The following is a 16797-nucleotide window of genomic DNA, read 5'->3' as shown; positions in this document are numbered from 1 at the left end:
CTGAAAATGTCTTCTGCCATTTGTACCAATCTAACTGAAGACGTATATACCGGTAGTATAGAAAATTGAAATTAAGTGGCTAAATGATACCTCTGTGATAACTGCAAAAACTTATCAACAATGAATTTAAGGCAAACCTTTTCCAAAAAGTATTTCAGAATTTTATTCAATCAGAATTTTTAGGCCAGATCAGTGGTTTTTTTCTGTTTTTCAATACACATCAAAATTTATACAGATGCACACCAGTTTTCATTATTTTGTGCTTGTAATCTCAAAACACCTCTTTTTGGAAAAGTAAATACAATTGATCTGATCTTATTGTAAAACTAAAATTAAGGTGCACACTATATTAAAGATGAAAATGCTGCTTAATCAGGATGCTTTTTTCTGGTATTTCAATAATTAACATATCCTTAGTCTAAACTCCAATCATTTCAATGAATTTCTGATATGGATTTTTTCATTTTATGAAGAAGTATTAAGTAAGGCAACACTTTTCTTCCTACTGTGGTTGCAAATGTGATACGAATATTCTTATGTCGATGTACGTGAATGGACAGGTTCCAGTGAGATTATGTATCAGGGATGCATAAGGTACACCTGTCCGAGAGTCTATACGTCCTGATAAAGGAGGATGCACATGTAGCATATTGTACTTCTGTAGTTATCACAACTGTTGCCCAGTGTTTTTGTTGTTGGATTCATATTTATTGATCTATTTATTCATTTTCTTTCTTGTGCATTAAATAATTTTTATTAATTTATTTCTTCACATTTGTGTTTCATATTTATGTCATGGAGTGATGCAGCTATTCAGGTTATTATATTAGCATCACAGAACTATACAAATTATATCTGTTATGTTTTTGTCTATATTGTTCATGGAAGTGCTCCTACATAATGTCGATATTGTCACATTTTTCCATCTGATTTCAGTTTGGTATTCAAAATACTGATATTTTATTCCTTCTAAAAACATCACTTTTCAGGTAATGCTTTGAGATAAACTTTTTTCTCAATGTTTTATTCTTCAATTCTTGGCTTGATATTTGACATGATGTCAGCTTGGGAGCCATGACACTCACTACAGGAAGCATGACATCTTACAACTTGTTAAGTTTTGATGATATTTTCTGTTTTGCGACCACTTCAGTCATAATGTTCTTATTTTCTTCCATATTCTGGTCACACCTGCAATATTTTTTGTGTTTCTTACACAGTGTACATGTATATGTTATTGCAATTCTCTTATTAAACAACACTTAGTACAGCACGTGTCACCATGGTCGACTCTCACTATCTTGAGTGACAGAACCAACAAACACATTTGGACAGACTTTAAGAGTCTTGGTGTTGGGATATGGGTAGAAGGAAGGGTGTTGCATGACTGAGTCAAACCGTTTCAGTCAGTTGAAGATAATGAGAGTCTTCTTAATGTATAAACGTTTGAATGACAGTTGATTTAAAGTGATGTTATATTTTGGGCCAAATTCTAACTGTTGATGTAATTCATAATGTCACTCAGTTGCTGGTATTTCTGATTTTCTTTGTTTGATTAATGGAATAATTGACATTTTCTTTAATGTTTTGTCAACAGCTTTTATTGTTTTACAAAAGAGTTCCCAATTGAAGCTGTGAAATACAAAAGGATTTATGACACCATCAGATTACATTTCAAATAAAAAGACCACTTTGGGAAACTTGGCTTATGTATTTTTTCATTTTGTGTCATTCTGTATTGCATGGAACATCTTCTCCTTAGGTTTAGAGTTTCAAGTGGAACACCTGGTTTTTAGTTTTCAAGTGGGATATCATGTGACTAGCTGTCCTTGATGATATGTAAAGGCTAAAGAGCACAACTCTGAGGTTATGCATGGGATTGTAAGAAGCCACCCCTATCCCCCTACCCCTAAAGAAAACTTTGGGGAAGTTAGACCTTTGTCATGCTGTTACTCAGCCTTCTTTCCTCTTGAGTTTCTTTTGTCTCAAAATACTCAAAAGAGACGTTTTCCTAACCTTGTTACCGACAAATAACAATGGAAATTTGTCAGAATAAAATAAGAACATATGCACATAAGCATTAAATACCTAAAGGACTGTCGGAAATAGAAAAAAAATGTTTTTTTCACATTGATATCTACAATTTAGGTAGTTAATATGTGAAATATATGTTAAACTAATTTCGGCCTAACTACAGTCGCAGTGGGAGGGAGATAAGAAAGGTAAAAGAAGGATTTTACTGAGGAGAGATTAGTGCAGAAATGAGCAATGCGGGGTTTTTCTAAGTCCAATGCAACTTATTCAGAACAGACCATGGCTTTATGCAAATTAGTGTGCGATGATATTGTATTACAAAGGACACTTTTTAAATGATCATTTTGAAATTAGACCTAGCTTCATTATAAACGATAGCAGACGTTAAAAATAATAACTTTAATACTGAAACTATTAAGGATGTAGCTACCATGGCGTCTCACTATCACTATAAAAAGAAACAGGTAGGAGGGGTCGTCTCGAAAGCAAAACCAGGACAGGTGGTTGGGGTCGGGCTGAGGAACTGATATATTAGCTAAGATAAGATAATCAATAGAGACATATACAATGCACATGAAAAAACATAAAATATCTTTGAGATGCCCGCTTGTGCATGTGGGCAGCACGTGCATTTCATGCCATGTGAGTCGACGGTCCGTCGTCATACCTGGCTGAGCGACCTGATTGCCATCTATAGTCTGATCTATTGTTTTCAGCAGCTATTCGGTTTTGCCCGATTTTACGAGTAAACGTGCTTCTCTGGATATCCTATTACTCATCCCTCTGAACGCCCAGGGCCGATGTGGGTTATTTCGACATATGCTATTTGCAATTGTGTAAATTTTAGTGATACAGAGTAACAGCCTAAAAACAGTTTTTTTCTGTTTCCGACAGTACTTTAGTGAAGGACTATTTATTAAATTAGGGTCAAAACAGGTGCTGAGGTCTAGCGTTGTCATCCGTGAATATCCCACACCTTTCAAAGGAATTATTATCAAAATATAGCACTGCAGCAGTATCCAGTATTTCCTTTTGATAACATTGACCAATGAGTGTCCTTGGCACTGTAATGAGCTCCATCTTGCAGTCACACCAAACGCAACCTGAGAAGATCCGGGTTAGAATTGATCTTCATTAACTCATGCTTGTAAGAGGCGACTAACGAGCTCGGGTGGTCAGGTTCACTGACTTCGTTGACACATGTCATCGTATCCCAATTGCGTAAAACGATGCTTCTTAAGAAGGAGCAAGCCTGGGTAGAGGCATGTGTTCTACAGCTAAGAAACGGTGCCAGACCTCCAAGAGAAGATATGTTGCACAAGAGAAAACTATCACATTTAGCTGGTTAATATTGATGTAATATGATGTTGATATAGACAAACATTCAGTCTAAAGTAGTAGTATTTTATCCCATTTGAGCGACTAACGGGATTGGGTGGCCAGGCTCGCTGACTTGGTTGACACATGTCATCGTACCCTAATTCTGTAGATCGATGCTCATGTTGTTGACCACTGGATTGTATGGTCCAGACTCGATTATATGCAGACCGCCGCCATATAGCGTTATACTATTATAACGTTAAAGCACTCGGACGCAAGCGTCCTCGTGCTTTAACTATAATAGTTCAGGGCAAAAGTGTGTTTTATTACACTATACATGGTGGTAGGGCGAAGTGTATTTCTTTTCTAAGATGCCAAATTTAATACTTTCTAAAGATAATTACGATTAATTTAAGGCAGAAAACAAACGACGGTGTCGGTGACCTAAATTAAGAATCCTCGCACAGGGCTAACTGGCGCGCTGTTCTATTGATGTGTCTGCCCCCTACGTTAAGACGAACGTTACCAGAAAAAACAAATGATAACAGTTTGATGACGGTTTACGTTCGGATTAAATATCTTCTCTGAATTATTTTAATTACATCTGTCATTAACGTAAACCATATGGGGCAATATGAACGTTGCATTTCTACTACCAGCGTAAGTTTAGATCAGTACATCCAGAGGAAGTTGAGTAGTCAAGCGACATTCCACAATTGCATTGTGGGAATGTAAACATTACGAACGTTACCGTGTCGCTGAAAAGTTGTGAGTCGAAATGACAGATTTTAACCGTCGTAAAACATAAACGTAATGTTTCCACCAGTGATGTTAGCTGCGTGAAGCGACAGCAAACCAAGAAACTGGATGCAACGGTGTAGTTTACTGTAGGAGGCCGTACGAGGCGATGACAACTGACATGCATCGTGACGTTGCTTACATTGTGACGTAATGTAAAATGGTTCGATTACGAGGGGGCGCACTAGAATGGCGCAGTGACGGGATAACGTCATTCAATTGTTACGTCATCAAAAAACTATACCTTTATTGTCTGATAATGTTGTTTTTTTTCGATTGTTCTAACCGCTAGGCATCTTAGAATGTCTGATAATGTTTGGTTTTTTCGATTGTTCTAACCGCTAGGCATCTTGGAAGATACAACAGTGTCGCAATTTCTAATAGCTAAGCTAATGTCTTTTCGTCCATCTTTCAAAATAAATAGTATAGCTTCAGTTTGTTCCTGAGTTTTTATTTGGCCTATTCCATTATAATGTGTAGGTAACAGATAGTAGATAATCTGTTCACTGAACCACAAATGTTGTTGTTTTAAGGTGTCTGCGAACTGGCTGTCTGCGTAATGGGAGGACACCGACAATCCTGGTTATTTACAGGCAGCAGCCGTATAGCTGGGATATTGTCGTGTCCTTCGTCAAACAACACGCACACAAAGAGACAATTCGATGTTATGAAACTGACAGATTTCCAGGTTAACTGAGGCGAGTTTTGTTGCTGACTTAACCGTGTTGGAAAACGAGAATTCATATGTGTCAGTGTTATGGTTGAGATTTCTGCATTCATAGCACTGAAACAATGGTCATACGCTTTTACCTTGGTGCGGGAATTGGTAGTCATTATAGCAACGAACCCACACAACAGATAATCGTTGTCTACAGATGGGTCAGAAATTGTTTTCATTCTATGTAATGTTTAGCAGTTAAAGGTAGTTAAGACATTTCATTTTGTACACACTAAAGAGACGCCTGAACACCTTTTACTTCCGTTATGTGAAAACCTTTGTGACTATTTGTAGAAGCAAAGTGCGAGTATAACGATATCTGTTGGCGGCAGAAAGAACGCGTTGGGTTGATTGCCCCTGTAAACATGAACATGGCAGGCTTCATCGTTAAGGTGAGGTGAGGTGAGGTGAAATTGGGTTTTACGTCGTACTTGAGAATATTTCGCTCATATGACGACGTGCATGCGTGTGTATGTGTATGTGCGGCTGCTTGTACTAGCCCATACTTAAGCTGGCTTTATAGTGCTATCCCACTGACATACCATGCCGCAGTGAAGCATGAATACCCCACTCAGACACATTATACTGACTCCGAGTCGACCAGTCCTTGTTGTACCCATTAATGCCGAGCGCCAGGCAGGGACCAACAAGTACCATATTTTAACGTCTTTTGGTATGACGCGGTCGGGGATCGAACCCGCGACCTTCCGCTCTAACCACTACACCACGGAGGCGGTCTCATCGTTAAGGAGGTTTCTGGTGGTTAAAAGCTTTCGCTCGTCACGGCGAAAACCAGGGTTCGGTTCGATTCCCCACTTGGGTAAGTAGTCATATTGCTTGAATATTGCTCAAAGTGACGTGAAACTAAAGTTACTCACTTTCTCATTGCTGCTTTTTCTCCATTTTATTGCTTTTTTCTGTAAACCAAAAATTGTCTGTTTCAAAATGATTTATTGATTGTTTGAGGAAGTGTGAAAATTACTTGGTTACCTTTACTTTGTTATTCACGCATTTTATAGTTGCCACGAGACTGACACACAGGTGAGATAAATCGACTCCGCCGTATGGCACACAGTTCACACGGAAAACAATGTGCACAACATGGTGATGTACCTGTATGTAATAAATGGGTGGTTTGGAAAACAATGTGCACAACATGGTGATGTACCTGTATGTAATAAATGGGTGGTTTGGAAAACAATGTGCACAACATGGTGATGTACCTGTATGTAATAAATGGGTGGTTTGGAAAACAATGTGCACAACATGGTGATGTACCTGCATGTAAACATGGTGATGTGCACCTGTATGTAATAAATGGGTGGTTTGGAAAACAATGTGCACAACATGGTGATGTACCTGTATGTAATAAATGGGTGGTTTGGAAAACAATGTGCACAACATGGTGATGTACCTGTATGTAATAAATGGGTGGTTTGGAAAACAATGAAAACTGTATGTAATAAATGGGTGGTTTGAAAACACAACATGGTGATGTACCTGTATGTAATAAATGGGTGGTTTAAATGGGTGGTTTGAAAATAAATGGGTGGTTTGTGCACAACATGGTGATGTACCTGTATGTAATAAATGGGTGGTTTGGAAAACAATGTGCACAACATGGTGATGTACCTGTATGTAATAAATGGGTGGTTTGGAAAACAATGTGCACAACATGGTGATGTACCTGTATGTAATAAATGGGTGGTTTGGAAAACAATGTGCACAACATGGTGATGTACCTGTATGTAATAAATGGGAAGTATTCTATACGTTATGGTTATTATTGTTATTCTAAAAGACCTGAGTGACCTTCGTTGTTACCGGAATCTTTTACAATGAAGTCATTTTTAGTTAAACAATCAACTTGCCTACATATGTGACAACCTAGATATGTGATCGCTTAAAAATGGACGAAAAACAGTCACAACAACTAAGGTATAGATGTGAATGAGCTAATCAGAACCGAACACAATGGGAGTCCATGCGAAAACGATAAAGTGAGTGAGTGAGTTTAGTTTTACGCCGCACTCAGCAATATTCCAGCTATATGGCGGCGGTCTGCAAATAATCAAGTCTGGACCAGACAACCCAGTGATCAACAGCATGAGCATCGATCTGCGCAATTGGGAACCGATGACATGTGTCAACCAAGCCAGCGAGCCTGACCACCCAATCCCGTTAGTCGCCTCTTACGACAAGCATGGATTACTGAAGTAAACGATTAAAGAATAATAGACGAGTTTAAAAGAATCAACGGAGTGTCCGAATGAATGCTGACATGAAAGATATAAAACGATAAAACATTTCCTGAAATATCTACCTTGCTAAAAACTTGACTAAAGTCGGTCTATTGTTCAGGTTCCATTTACGTTGTCACTGGAGGCGCCAGGAAGAATGTGTTACGTCATGATTTGCTTTCAACAACGACACAAAGGAATAAAAATAAAAACCGTTTCCATAGCCACAAAAAATATCTGCTGAAAGCAGAATCTATTTAAGATGTTTTATGAGCATGTGCTTATGAATCACTATCAAAAGGTGACGATATCCCGTGCTCTCTAGATGAGTGACGTCACATTGCTTAAACTGTCAAATCAGAAATGAAAGTCGTTGCAATTCACGTGCAGTTATCAATTATCCATATAGGCTTTAATTTCTCATGTGTTCCACTCAGAATGGTATTACACCCACGTGATCAGTACACAGGCAACATAATAGAAAGTTACGAAACACAGATGACATAACATGTGGATGGAATTCGGTTGATTGAATAATTGATTTACTGATTGATGTATGGACAACGGATGGATGGATGAATTACATACCTAATCACGAAAACATACCTTATTGACAGGAACACACTTATATAGGTAATGTATTTGACACATACATCTGACATCTTTACATATAGTTACAGATAATCCTGTTTCAGAAAAACAAAGTTCTATATGATACCGATTGTAGACATTCACGGGGAAACAAAGATTCTACATTATTCCGATTGTTGACATTCACAGGAAAACAAAGGTTCTACATTATCCCGTGACATAAATTCGCAGGAAAACAAAGATTCTACATTAGCCCGATTGTTGTCATTGTGGTAGTTGATTCGCTACAGGAGAACAAAGGTTCTACATTACAAAAGGTTCTACATTCTACATTAGCCCGATTGTTGACATTCACAGGAGATGAACAGTTCTACATTACTTCGGTAGTTGACATTCACAGGAGAACAAAGGTTCTACATTATCCCGATTGTTGACATGTGCGGGAAAACAAAGATTCTACATTATCTCGATTGTTGACATTCAGAGGAGAACAAAGATTCTACATTATCTCGATTGTTGATATTCAGAGGAGAACAAAGATTCTACATTATTCCGATTGTTGACATTCACAGGAAAACAAAGGTTCTACATTATTCCGTGACATGAAATTCACAGGAAAACAAAGGTTCTACATTATCCCGTGACATAAATTCGCAGGAAAACAAAGATTCTACATTAGCCCGATTGTTGACATTCACAGGAGAACAAAGGTTCTACATTATCCCGATTGTTGACATTCACAGGAGAACAAAGGTTCTACATTATCTCGATTGTTGACATTCACAGGAGAACAAAGATTCTACATTATTCCGATTGTTGACATTCACAGGAAAACAAAGGTTCTACATTATCCCGTGACATAAATTCGCCGGAAAACAAAGATTCTACATTAGCCCGATTGTTGACATTCACAGGAGAACAAAGGTTCTACATTATCCCGATTGTTGACATTCACAGGAGAACAAAGGTTCTACATTATCCCGATTGTTGACATTCACAGGAGAACAAAGGTTCTACATTATCCCGATTGTTGACATGTGCGGGAAAACAAAGGTTCTACATTATCCCGATTGTTAACATTCACAGGAGAACAAAGGTTCTATATTATCCCGATTATTGTTGACATTCACAGGAGAACAAAGGTTCTACATTATCCCGATTGTTGACATTAGCGGGAAAACAAAGGTTCTACATTATCTCGATTATTGACTTTTAACATTCGAGGAAAAACAAAGGTTCCAAAATATGCCGATTGTTAACATTCGCGGGAACATTCGTTGAGTCCCATCCGGGATTCGAACCAACACTTTCTGAGTAAGGCACCTAATCACCAGCAAACAGCATCAGTGATCTAATCTAACCCACCTCGCACTTTGTGTACCTCTGACAAATGTAAATTGGCACCTCTCCGGTGGCCGAATCGACGAATACAGAGCGCATTCAAGTAAGTGATCACATATAACATTTGTTCTATTTGGATGACACTTTCCCAGTTAAGAACAGATTCGAATATTTTTTTAATGATTGTGTCCCATCCGGGATTCGAACCTACACCCTCAGAGAAAGCACCTAGCCAATCGACACAACACATGTATTCGAATGTTGTTTGTTTACATAGCAGTGAATATAATAGGGAGTTATTGGTTATTTTTTAAAAACATTGATCAAGGGCATAAACTCTGTAAATATACATGCAACTTCTTCTTTATTTCTGAACTGTAGGCCAGGGGCCCGTAGTACACGTAAAGACAGTTATAATGGGTGAGTGGTACAAGCGCGTTTGCGTTCTAATATACATGCAACAAGGGATGTAACTCTGGAAATCACAACGTATATTTGGCACCAGTTTTTTAACTGGGTCTTTACAGAGCATATTGTCATAGTCTCTGGTTTCTCTTGCATAAGCTTGCATGTTTCATTCACTATCCGATATCAGGAGTCCACATTGCAGGCATTGTGCTATAAGTGAAATGAGATAACACCAGCCCCCACCGCCAACCCGCAGTGTTTTTTTTATAAACACATGAATAGCTGTCAGGTGTCGTACCCTGACAGTGCTTATAAATCAGTATAATCGTCGGAGTTTCAGAATTTCGGTTCTTGATTGAACGCCAATACGCTTTTAGAAGAAGCGTAAATGCTCGGACCGAAAGGCCTAGTCTTTCACACCAATCAATGCAATGACACAAGTATCAAACGATCATTAATTGAAAAACGAAAACGTCTACGTCTACGTGTATTTGTATACAATAATCGGTCCCTTGATCAAGGGCAGATAACTCTAACACAACCACCTCCATTTCCCGCGGGTTCGGTGCAGACTATTTCCTGATTTTTTTCCAAATGTTGCTGTAGCACAAATGAACGCAGGGTTCTCAGAGGTGTCTGAGGAAACTAAGATAGTTACAAAATGTAGATTTACATTGGTTTGATTAAGATACGTCAGTTGTGTGCAATTGAAAAACATAAGTGACGTCACGATCTGGAATAATAACAAAACAACATGGCCACCCATCGAGGATCAGGGGGCCAGGGAAGGAAGAAAGTGCAGGTAGAGACTATGCCAGTTTGTTAAACCTAGAGTAGATGCATCATTGTTCATGCTTAAGAGAATGTCTTGTTTCTTTGACCTAGTATATTGTCAGCTGAACTTTGCAAAGGAGCAATGGGGTGACTGTGACATGTGAAAACCGGTCACACATTCAGTGGTTATACCAACTATAAATATTATCTCAGCATGCAAGAAATAGAATTTCAAAATAGATATACATTGAAGCGTCTGGCATATGATTTTGGGAGTACTGTGGGATGCGTTTTTCAGATTCATATTAGTAGTGCATCGCTGGAGTTGGATTGATGTCGGGGCTGTCAAATAGAAATTGGTCTATTTTAATGACTTACTCATACTGAGGATACGATATATGGATGAAAGAAAGATTTCCGCCCGTATCCCCCCATAAATTTCATTCAAGTCAAATCATATCACCTGAATATATATTCCTCATCTGATAAGGATGACTTTTAACACGTTTCTTTAATTGTATCTGAACATACTGAAACTACAGTGAAAGACATATCCGAATTCTAAAAATGTCACTGAAACTACGAAAGAAATATTTCCTCATCGTTATAATTTAGGGGGATACGGGCGGATGTCTTACCTGGATAAACAGCTTCTTTATTTACAATGAGTGAGTGAGTTAGTTTAGTTTTACATCACACTCAGCAATATTCCAGCTATATGGCGGCGGTCTGTAAATAATCATGTCTGGACCAGATCATATCGATCAACAGCATGAGCATTGATCTACGCAAATGGAAACCGATGACATGTGTCAACCAAGTCAGTGAGCCTGACCACCCGATCCTGTTAGTTGCCTCTTACACAAGAATGGGTTACTGAAGATCAATTCTAACCCTGATCTTCACGGGTTTATGTACAATGAGGAGTGATGTTTCGGTGTAGATATAAAACCATTATCAAACAAGTCATCACACCGAAACATTGCTCCTCACTGTAAATTGAGACGTTGTTCATCCATATATCTTATTCTTACTTTTACTGCCACTTCTGTATGCCTCTCATTAAGGAATTCAATGCCTAATAACCGTGTTCTATTACACAAATCCATGATCAGTATATATCACCCATATTATGTGTTACCCACATCACTAGCACCAATTTAACACATGCACAGACAAATGTAAAAGATCTTCATGTCGGGGTGTCCTCATCATTTCGGAGATGTACATAAGAGGTCATCATGTCTTTAATATGACTGGAAACATTGTTTGCTTGTTTCACCCGGGTTGTTTCACCCCATACATTTAAAACCCATTTAGAGATGGTTTCATCTATGTATGGTGTTGAAACAGCATAATCAGATTGTTTGAATAATTGTATCACTATCAGTTCATATTGGCTGTGTTGGATTGGATGAAGTCCTATACAGACACTATAGAAAAGTAAATAGTCAGTTTAGGCCAGACCAATTTTATTTCTTGTTTTACGGATCCACTGGTCGTATTTTTTCAAGAATAAGAAAAAAAAAGTTAATTTTCCCCACTCAAAATATAAAATCCTAATGTTTTATTGGTCAAAAATGTAAATTTACAAGAAAATTTATTTTTTTTGGATTGTGTTTTGCCCCATATACACTTCATAAATTGCCAAAAGTGAAATACTTTTAGTATCTTTTTTTTTAAAAATTTCCCTCCTGCCTTTAGGTTTTCAGAGGACAAAAATCCGTAAAACAAGAAATAACATTGGTCTGGCCTTACTGAATAATAACAATTTACAGATTAAATTTACTCACTGGATACTTTAAAGGTATCAATTAAACATTATTTATCAATGGGTATTAAGTATATAAGGGATGGGCCTTTAAGAGCACTGTTTACTAAAATGCAGACAGACAGTGAGATAGACAGGCAGCTAAGGCAGATCTCCAAACTGACAGTCACCATGGCAGAAATGCAAGTTTAATGGCTAGCTCAGTTTTGACTTATTATCCCCCGCCGCGCGTTTAGCGCGAAGCATGGGATATAGTATTAGGCTCTGTCTGTACGTCCGTACGTACGAATTGGCATATCTTAACGACCGTTGACTAGATTCTTTTCATATTTGGTACCTAGGTTCATCACAGTATAAGAAAGGTCCCAGTCAGGTTTGGTGACCTTGACCTTCATTTTAAGGTCACAAGGGGACTTTTACGTTTTACTCTTGTCAGCGAGATATCTCAAGAACGGTTGACTAGATTTTCTTCATATTCAACACCAAGCTTTGTCTAGGGAAGGCGCAAGGCCCAGTCGATTTTGGTGACCGTCACTTAATTTTCAAGGTCACAGCGACACTTTGAAGATTTCAGCATGTTAAGATGGTCAGCGAGATATCTCAAGAACCATTCACTGGATTTTCTTCATATGTAACACCAAGCTTCATCTAGGGAAAGTGCAAGGCCCAGTCGATTTTGGTGACCTTCACTTAATTTTGAAGGTTACAAAGACACTTTGAAGATTTCAGCATGTTAAATTGCATGTTAAAATAGTCAGCAAGATATCGCAAAAACATTCACTGGATTGTTTTCATATTTGACACCAAGCTTCATCTAAAGAAGGCACAGGGCCCAGTGTTTACGAATAGCATCTGACCTTCTGACAAATCCGGCAGATTCGCCAACGGTCCGATAGAAGTCTACAACCCGCCAGCCCCAGTGTCTTGACTGTATATTTCACAATGACTTTGACTGAAGTGGCAATATGTGACATGTGACACTTGTGTACTGTTTATAAATCTTATGTGTGTTCATAATTTCAATGCCAATTATAACAAATGTTAAATCTGAAATGTGTGTTTAATTTTATTCTATGGGTCCTGTGAATTTTCAGTGGGTCAGACAGACATCTGAAACTTACAGCACCCAATGTCCTGTTACTTTGAAACACCATTCGTGAACACTGAGGGCCCAGTCAATTGTGGTGACCTTTACATAATTTTCAAGGTCACTGCGACACTTTAAAGATTTCAGCATGTTAAACCTGAATTCACTGGATTTTCTTCATAGACTTCAAGACTTCCGTTGGATGTTTTTCAATAAGCAATTTCTTTCGTACTATGACATTCATATGTAACTTTTTGGTTGAGTCCCATCCGGGATTACACTTTCCGCAGTAAAGTCAGGCAGATTCTAGCACACAAAGTCGAACCCTTGAGTCAGCCACCATGGCTTCCACAAGGTGGCGGTGGCTGAGCGGTCTAGGCACCTACTTTGTGTGCCAGCACATTAGGTGCCTGACTCCCCTAGACCGCTCAGCCACGGATGGCTCAACCCAAAAAGTACTAGAATCTGTACTTTACTGAGAAAGTGTAATCCCAAATATAACATACGTTACATTTGACCACTTTCTAAAATGGCATGGTGTACTTCCTATGACATTCATGTTAAGGTCAAAGTCAGTCTTGAAAGTGTTTGTGTGTTATAACAACTAAAGAGCAAGATATCAAGAGAAGTTGACTGGTCCTGATTTTGTTGACATTTAACTTCATCTTCAACTTTCATTACTTTTTATGTTTGATTTGATAATTTGCGGCAGGGGATTATGTCACCTTAGTGACAATGCTTGCTTCATTTAAGTTTTAAGCATGATGAGATGAGATAAGATGAGATATAAACTTAAGTCCTATGGTCAGTCTCAACACAGACACAGACCCGGGCTCTATTCTCTACATGGGTACAGTGTGTGAAGCCCATTTCCTGTGTCTCTCATCATAATGTTGGTGGAACCTTACTCACTCACTCCAACCTTAAATCAACTCACAAAAGACAGTGCACTAATAATGTTGGAAAAAACACATTTGCCACTCACCCAGATTAAAAAGAACCCACATCAAATTGAGAAATGATACGTACCAAAGAACTATGGCATCAAACCAAACTCAAAACAAAGACATATGGCATTTGAGTGTTGTAACAAAATACTGGGATGAATGCCAACCCACCTGTTTAATAAGGAGATTTTTCAGAAAAAAATTACTTTCTTGTTGAACGTTGGGATAAATGAACAGCACATTAGGATTGTGATAAGATTGCAGAATACATTGCTGTTAACAATGCTTTGAAAATCTTTGTTTTGCATAATTGGAGTCTTGCTAAGGGACCGTTCATAATTTATTGGGGGTGATGATGATTTTGTGGAGAAGCATGTCGATGTGAATGACCCCCTAAAATGTATGTATCAAATAAGTGCCCCCCTGCATGTCATGTACAAAATCAATGACCCCTGTCCCCTTCCCATAATTTCTAAGCATAATTTAAAACATATTTTTATGTACAAAATTGCTGACCTCCCCTAGTACGTGTGTACAAAATTACTGATCCCCCTCTAGCTCAACACCCCCTCCCTTAAAATCATCATCACCCCCCAGCCATAAATGATGAACGGTCCCTAAACGTGCTCGTTGAATGTCTGTGTGATATCTCTCTCACCATGTTTGCCTGCTACTATGGTTAGTAAAAGTATCATTGGTTATAGGTGTCATTTGTGATGCGCGAGGAGGTGGAGCGTCACCACAGATCTGGTGTGAATGCTTTGCAGTTTGATCCGCTGCTCAACAGACTGTACTCTGCGGGGAGAGACTCCATCATTCGAATATGGAACACAAGAACAAACAAGGCAAGAATCTGTTGTACATTTTCCATGTGGGGATATTGCAGTTCAGTTTTGTGGGGTATATTGAAACAAGCTCAGTCTGTTCATTTCCAGAGCATATCTCAAAGTCAAACAGTTATCTGTTTCTTCATGAAAGTTTGTATCAGCCATGAAGTATCTTTTGCTATTCAGGAAATTTTCTTTTTCCTTTCCAAGGCAAAATGCATGCACAATGACTTATGTTCAAATATGTGTAAGGACAATTTTGAATAAAATTAATTTTTTTACAATATTACAAATATTTCCTTATCCTGACCTCATGCTATATTGCTTATCTCCCTTCTTCTTTCGACGGTTACATGGAAACTTGAATCCCTAGTTCCCTGAAGAACAGTAAAATCCCTCACCCTCGAGTGCCCTCCCCTTTCCCGCCAATACGGTCCCACGTGACCTTGGCTATGCTCTCATCACTCTCTCCTTCATGCACTTTGGCGGTTTCTTGAGTCCTGTTAATGGCTTCATATCCTTTTATACTTATTCCAAAATTCTAATATTAAGGCCGTGAATTGTGTGTTAGTACCTTCTAATATCATAACGTTGCATTTATTTACGTAAATTACTGCTAATTCTTGAAATTTATTTGAAATTGCAATTTGTAAATGTTTTGTTATGCCGTTTACACAAGGTGTAACAGGATCCCCTGATAAGGGTGTTTCCAGTCATCTGTTCATGAATTATCATCTCATCCAGCCTCAGGGAATGTAACATCCCCTGTTTACCAATTCTTGGAGTCTCCCTTTGGGGTTATTCCCGTCTCTGCCGCTCTTGCAGAGACAGCAACACAGGCCGTTGTTAAGAGGTAGTGTTCTCTTAGGAGGTTTAACCTCAGTTGCTGTAGAAGAAGAAGTCATCATCCTCTTCAGACATCCTCAGTGTGGCCATCACCATTGAAAACATCAATGCCTGCTGTTGAAGTACCTTTGTGCGTGCGGAACTTGGTGCCTACTGATGAAGAACGTTCATTTGCAAAACTGGTTCCTGCTGATGAAGTAGACATCCTTAGTTTGGCCATCATCATCGAAGATCGACATGCGTCGATGCTGCATACTTCATGCGCAAACGTTGGTGCCGCCAGTCGTCGGCATATTCTATCTAATGCACGACTCTATTCCGCCGGATCCACTCAATGAATCATCTACTACTGCTCAAGGTGTGGACCAGATTAACGGAAGGCAGTTTGGCGATACAGCACAGTTCTTCACAGTACTCCAGCATCCCCTCAATCAGTCCACACTAGCGGTATCCTTCATGGACCTTTATCCATTGGGGAATACCAGGCTCAGATGACAATGCACAGAGATAGTATCCTGGGTTGCTGATGTAGTTTTGATTTTTCTAACTTGATGAAAACAAACTATAATCTCATTAATTCTAACAGACTTTACTTATTTTCAATAATGGCTACGCCTGTCGGGAACATCCGCCAGTCTGTGGATAAATGCTATTTAGGTTGGTTTTCACCGAAGTTACAAAATCAAAACTACTTTCTACTGGTAGTAAAATATGTATTTTATTGATGGCCAATAGAATTTTGCATGACATAGCGTTATAACATGACAATTCTCTCCTGGCAGCTTAGGTGGGTGTCAATATAATACTACTTACAATATTATTGTTACTTTCGACCACAACCTCACTTCCGAGGAAGAAATCGATTTATGTTACAAGTTGTGTTATGGAAAATCTTTATGGTCATCAATCATATACATATTTTACTATAACCAGGTAAGTAGTTTTGATTCTTTAACTTCCGTGAAGCCGATCTGAACACAAGTAAGATATCGCTTCAGGCTTCCACAAATGCTTCAGCCAAGACTCACAATAGGAGCAATTGACGACAAAGCAACGATTCGCATGTCGTCGCTCATGTCGAGAAATCATCAAAAT

Source organism: Haliotis rubra, unplaced genomic scaffold (assembly GCF_003918875.1).
Source record: "Haliotis rubra isolate DU_JTF1 unplaced genomic scaffold, ASM391887v1 Scf154, whole genome shotgun sequence".
NCBI classification, from domain to species: domain Eukaryota; kingdom Metazoa; phylum Mollusca; class Gastropoda; order Lepetellida; family Haliotidae; genus Haliotis; species Haliotis rubra.
This window is presented reverse-complemented; position numbering follows the sequence as displayed.